General features: G+C 38.2%; 1 pseudogene across 1 annotated transcript; it reads right to left on the bottom strand.

Moving 5' to 3' along the window:
• Positions 1–344: 344 nt before the first annotated feature.
• On the bottom strand, positions 345–1,099 carry LOC112630341 (annotated as a pseudogene). Its single transcript, XR_003120848.1, has one exon. The product of XR_003120848.1 is annotated as a peptidyl-prolyl cis-trans isomerase A pseudogene (transcript).
• Positions 1,100–6,922: the final 5,823 nt, after the last annotated feature.

The raw sequence follows: 6,922 nt of genomic DNA, 5'->3' as shown, positions 1-6,922 counted from the left end.
ATTGTGATCAATTCTGGTTCCTGAAGATCATTTCACTGCACTGCAGAAACTTGAGGCTTGATAATTTTGTTTCTAAGCCTTGCCTAAGAGAAACAATATAGCAATTTCTTAATTGTTTCATTAATTCCCAGTTGGCAAAAATATACATTTGTGAATTGATCAGTAGAACTTGTAATTAAATTAATAATATTGAATATCTAGATAATGAAGATTTCAAAAGCAGTTACTATATTATGATCATATTTTTCCTTATATTCTGAAAAACAAAAAACAAAAAACCAGAAAAACAAATGAACCCCTCCAGTTTAAACAGTGGATAACTTCTGATTATTTCTTTCTTTTTTTTTTTTTTTTGACAATTGTTACTTAGTTTTTATTTCATAATCATAAACTTAACTCTGCAATCCAGCTAGGCATGGGAGAGAACAAGGAAAACATGGAACCCAAAGGGAACTGCAGCGAGAGCACAAAGATTCTAGGATACTGTGAGCAAATGGGGTGGAGGGGTGCTCTCCTGAGCTACAGAAGGAATGGTCTGGTGGTTAAGATAAAACACAAGTCAAACTTATTCGAGTTGTCCACAGTCAGCAATGGTGATCTTCTTGCTGGTCTTGCCATTCCTGGACCCAAAGTGCTCCATGGCCTCCACAATATTCATGCCTTCTTTCACTTTGCCAAAGACCACATGCTTGCCATCCAACCACTCAGTCTTGGCAGTGCAGATGAAAAACTGGGAACCATTTGTGTTGGGTCCAGCATTTGCCATGGACAAGATGCCAGGACCTGTATGCTTTAGGATGAAGTTCTCATCTTCAAATTTCTCCCCATAGATGGACTTGCCACCAGTGCCATTATGGCGTGTGAAGTCACCACCCTGACACATAAACCCTGGAATAATTCTGTGAAAGCAGGAACCCTTATAACCAAATCCTTTCTCTCGTGCTCAGAGCACGAAAATTTTCTGCTGTCTTTGGAACCTTGTCTGCAAACAGCTCGAAGGAGACGCAGCCCAAAGGCTCGCCGTCGACGGCAATGTCGAAGAACACGGTAGGGTTGACCATGGCTAGTAGTACAGGACTTTCCTCGGCGGCAGCGTCTGCAAAGCCACTTCTGATTATTTCTGTCAGAGTTGCCAGGTACTACAGGAGTAGAGAGTTCTTTTCATTTAAAGTTGACCTGGAGAGGCAAGTCCAATGGTTCCAATGATGAGTGTGCATGTGTTGCATTTGTTTAAAAAATGCAGCTTCCAAGACATAGGGCCTGGAAATTGGAATTGTAACAAATATCCCGGGTGATTCTTATGCAGCCTAATTGATATAAACCCTTCAACATTGAAGAACCTCGCTAACTACGTGTGTCACTGATAGCTCTTATCAGTCAACCCACAAAACTGGCAAGGAGTCCATCTCTGTATTCAAATGCTTAATGTCTAAACCCAAGACCTGCTCCATAAATAATATTTAACAGATTTTACAAAGCAGATAATTCTGGATATTTCTTACTTAGTAATGTAAAATACAATTCTGGTCCTCAATGTCCAGAACTCACAGGAATTTGTTTTCCTCAAAAAAAAAAAAAAAAAAAAGTCAATGATCTGTGAAGAATTCTGATTGCTGGTCAATAGGACAGGACAAGATCATAAACCTGGTAACACATTCATTTCTCCCATCATCTCTTTCTCATCATGAGCCAGAACTCTGGTGCTGTAGAAATTAGCTTTTAAAAGTGTCTCGGTCTCTAGCGACTATTACAAAATAGAATTAAAATGAATCATCTCATCATTAAAATCTGAGAGGTTCAGGGGCTCAGACCTCCAGCCACCATGGGAGTGTTCTTTGAGAGGTGCCTTTTCTGGGTGCTGTAAGACTAATGTGAGTTAAAGATATAATTTAAAACAGTTATGTGGAGTCATGAAGACATCGTTTTGTTGTGAAGAAAAGGGGATTTAAGGCAAAACAGCAACACAAAAACACATATTTGGTAGTGAAAGCAGAAGAAACAAGAAGTGGAGGTTAACTATTAACAGAGACTGTCCCTTGGCAGGGCGACAATACTCATAAATTAATTAGTATTTCTCCATGAGTCAGGAGCATCCTCAAACATTCTTGGGTGATATTCAATTAATAAGCAAAGGCTATATTACTTTTGTTTGTGTTCTACTTTCTATAATTTGCAGGGCCATCTCTTTGAGATTCAATTGCCCATAAAAGACCACGTGGATGAGGTCATATCTGGTCTGTGTCCAGCTCACATTTATGATGTTTGTTTCCATAAGCCTGGGGAGTGCACCTCAATTTGAAGCTGTGGTGGAGTCCAAATCAATCTTTTTCCTTAAATACATGGAAGAAAAGGGAGACATGAGAAAGGAGAAAGCATGAGATCAAGTCATAATATACAAGGACTGGGGGCTGACAATTATTATAAAGTCTAAACAAAGCTGTATTTGGCCGGGCGCGGCGGCTCAATCCTGTAATCCTAACACTTCAGGAGGTCGAGGCGGGTCGATCACCAGATGTCAGGAGTTTGAGACCAGTCTGGCCAACATGGCAAAACCCCGTCTTTACTAAAAATACAAAAATTAGCTTGGCATGGCGGTGCACCTGTAATCCCAGCTACTAGGGAGGTTGAGGCAGAAGAATGGCTTGAACCCAGGAGGTGGAGGTTGCAGTGAGCCGAGGTCATGCCACTGAACTCCAGCCTGGGCAAAAGAGCAAAATTCCGTCTCAAAAAAAAAAAAAAAAGCTATATTTGTAGGTTGCTTGTACAGTCATAGGTTACTTGACAAAGAAAATATGTTCTGAGAAATGCATTTTTAGGCTACTTTGTTGTGTGTCATCGTGTGAACATCAAACAGTGCACGTACACAGACCTAGATGGTAGTGCCTACTAGACTCTTAGGCTATAGGGTACAGCCCATTTCTCCTAGGCTACAACCCTGCACGGCATGGGACTGCAGGCAACTGTAACACAATGGTGAACATTTATGTATTTAAACATAGAAAAGGTACAATAAAATGCAGTATAAAAGATTAAAAATGGTGCACCTGCATAGGACACTTATGATGAATGCAGCTTGCAGGATGGAAGTTGCTCTGGGTGAGTCCGTGAGTGAGTTGTGAGTGAATGTGAAGGTCTGGGACATTACTATGCACTACTGTGGATTTATAAACACTGCACACTTAGGCTAAATTAATTTTAAAATATTTTTCTTTAATAAATTAACCTTAGCTCACTGTAACCTTTTTAGTTTATAAACTTTTCTTTTAACTTTTTGACTCTTCTGTAATAACTCTTTGCTTAACACATAAACACATTGTACAGCTAAACAAAAATATTTTCTTTGTATCTTTATTTTATGAGTATTTTTCTGTTAAAATTTTCCCTTACTTTTTAAACTTTTTTGTTAAAAACTAAGACATAAACACACATATTGGCTGAGAACTACACAGAGTCAGGATCATAATATCACTCTCTTCCACTTCCACATCTTGTCCCAGTGGAAGGTTTTCGGGGACAATAACAAGCTTGCAGCTATCATCTCCTGTGATAACCATGCCTCCTTCTGGATACCTCATGAAGGACCTGTCAGGGGCTGTTCTACAGTTAACTTTATATATATGCAGGAGTACACTCTAAAATAATGATTAAAAGTACCATATGGTAAATACATAAGCCAGTAGCATAGTCACGTATTATCATTATTAAGTATCATGCCCTGTCCATAATTGTATGTGCTATATACGTTTATATGATAGCAGAGCAGTAGGTGTGTTTGCACAAACATTACCACCAGCAGGCAGGACATTAGGAAGGCTGACATCACTAGGCGATAAGAATTTTTCAACTCCATTATAATTTTATGGGACCATTGTGGTACATGCGATCTGTCATTGACTGAAGCATTGTTATGTGGTGCATGACTGTACAGGTATGGCAGAAATCTGGGTAGACTGTTGCCATAAGTACTGTATTGCTTTTATTGCAGAAAGCATTGAACACTTGAGTATTTTTAGATCTTTTAAGCTTTTCCAGATATTTTTTCTTGTCGGCTAGTTATGTCAACTCTTTCCCTACAGAACTGTTTGTTAAAGGGCATAAGCTGTTCCTATAATTAATCTCCAAAAATGGGCAATAGGAAAAAAAAAAACCTACCATTTTACTTAGAAATGTTTTGTGCTTATGAGAAATTATCATTGATTTTAACTTTTATAGAGTTTGTTCTCTTGGTATCCAAGCAAGTTCTGCTAGTTAGTATTTTAGAACTCTTTAAGGAACTGTGGTACAGTCAAACCCTAAAGCAATCCCCTCTCCTTCAAAATTTCCAGATATTAAGAAATTCCAGATCTTTCCTATGGTTTCTCCCCGCAAACATAGTCCTACACTAAGACTAATCCTCTCCTGATTTTAAGATCCAATTTAAGAGCTGTTGGCTTGAAAATTCAAGCTTTAACAACTTTAAAACTTTAACAAGTTTTAACAGACTGCTAAGAAAAGAGAGTTCAAAAGACAGTCTTGACAATGTACTACTGAGAGCTCTGAATTTGCTCAATTTTGAAAACACAAGGAGCTTAATTATCTTTAAGTGAGACCAAATCAGTCCTGCCTTTTTACTACTGATCAATTCAGTGAGCAAAGGAAAAATAAAAATAAAGTTGGCTAATATACTCAAACCTAATAGCCATCCATTACTAAGTTTTATACTAACTGACCCATTGAAGACAGGTCAGCTCTGTCCAATTCACTATGAGCATAATGTGATTCCACTAATAATTTATCATTAATTCTTTACCTTAAGATATAAATAGTTCAGTGATTTAAAATTTAATCAGAAACTAATAAGGATTCTTCAATAGGTTTTTGGTTTATGGCTGTCAATTTTCACATTAACATTCATCATTACATGAGAAAGTATAGTTGTAAAAGATTTTTCTAAAAATTAATGTGCCCTTTGACCCATTAATGAGAAAATGATTAAGTAAATGCTATAATGGTATACATAGCTACTGAAGGCAAGTCTTTGAACGCTTTCTGGATTTTGTAAACTTTCTAAAATGTGAATGTATAATTTTACTAATGAAAAAAGTTATAAAAGAAAGTCCCTCCTAGTTTCAAGATAAGCCTCACATAGATACTTTAAAATAATCACTGGCTTTAGTCACTCTTTATCTTATCGTCTTGTTTAAATTTCCTTCATTTTCATTAAAATGTCTTCATTATTGTCTTAGATGACTTTGTTTTTTAACTTATTATCTTCCCCATCTCAACTAAAATGTAATTTTCCTGAAATTAAAGACATTATGTCTCTTATTCAATGTGTTCCCAGACTCTAAACCAGAGACAACAGCAGTGTGGGCATGCAGCAGCTGTTTGTTCAATAAATAAACGGACTGCCCGCTAAGCACATTCTCTCATAATTACATTTGATATGTCTCTCTCCCCTCCCGGCCCTTGACCACGCTAATATAAATCCCATGAGGACAAGGACAATGTCATCATTTTTCATACTGCCAAGACACTATGCCCGATCATGTAGACATTCAGTTGTGCATGAATGAATGAATTAATTAATGAGTTTAAAGTCTAATTATTAATGCCTATGCTCTTTCCTCTACAACCATTATGCCTAAATTCACCCTGGTGAGAATCTGATAGGAATTCCAAGGTTAGAGAGAGTTTTGCAGTCAAACAGGCTTATAAATCCTGGTTTGAAGGAGATTGAAATTGCATTTGCCATGGTACTTGGAGAGTCTTCAGTGCACAGGTGCATCATAAACTGTCAAGAGGGGACAGCGTGCCAGGCAGCTTATCCTTGGGACAGGCTCTCATGGCAGAGCAGGTCACCAAACAGTCAGCCTGACTTAGCATGAAAGTAATTTCATTTGTTCATATCTAAATCATCAAATCTTATTGAGCTTTTAATTATCACATAGAATTTTTGGAAATAAGTGTTCCTACTAGTTGGGGAAAAATGATGGTAGCCACATTTTTCTGCTTTCTGTTAGAGTCTTTGGTGATATCCAGACCTTAGTCTTACTCTCCTTAGTCTTGCTCTCCTTCGACTGCTTGTCTTCCCAAGCCGCCTCTGGCTGCAGGAGGACCTTCTCCTCTCTTGTGCCTCGATAGCTTTCCTCTTTGGGTCTCTCCAGGGGAGTGCAGCGGCCTGAGCTACAGAGTCAGTCTTTGATTCAGACCTTGGTTCCTTATTTGTAAAACATGGATAATAATAATCACCACATGCTTGCTGAGGGGAGAATGTTTTATGCAGTGGGAGAGTACATGTTTATACTCAAAAATGTGGTTTTCCTCCTGTTCAGTTTCATGTGGGGTCATTTATATAAAGGCACAGAGTTAATTTAATAGATTGGATAGTCATTGCATTTTTTTAAGATTCATAGGCCCCTCACTTGCTGCAAGGATATGCAAATACAAATAAAGCACAGTGGCCTAGGCAGCAGGAGAGCATTCAATCATCTGGATTTGAGTCCCTCTTCTGCCACTTGATAGCTATGTGACAGTTCCATCCCACAACTTCCTCATCTTGAAACAGTACTGTTAATACCACTTCACAGGATTGCTGTGAAAATTAAATACGAAATAAATATGAAAAGTAGCTTCCCCTCACTCTTTTCTATCTCAGCCCCTGATTTGTTTCCTTGGTAGCACTTTGAGTTTTATGAGTCACATCTGCTTGTTTACCATTTGTCTTCCTGTGGAGGATGTAGGCCCCAGGAGCGGAGGGAACTCATTGCGATAGTCCACACAAACCCTTAGCTCTAACACAGTGCCCCACATGGAGAAGGATGTGCTTCTTTGTTGAGTGATCACTCCTTTACATGCACTTGGCATACATTAATTCATTGATTTATTTAATCCTCTCATCAACCCAGTATGTGGTAGGATTATTATCTCCATTTAAAAGATG

The sequence above is a fragment of the Theropithecus gelada genome, chromosome 8 (genome assembly GCF_003255815.1).
Source record: "Theropithecus gelada isolate Dixy chromosome 8, Tgel_1.0, whole genome shotgun sequence".
NCBI classification, from domain to species: domain Eukaryota; kingdom Metazoa; phylum Chordata; class Mammalia; order Primates; family Cercopithecidae; genus Theropithecus; species Theropithecus gelada.
Note: the sequence above shows the minus strand (reverse complement) of the source record. Positions and strands in the feature narration are given on the sequence as shown.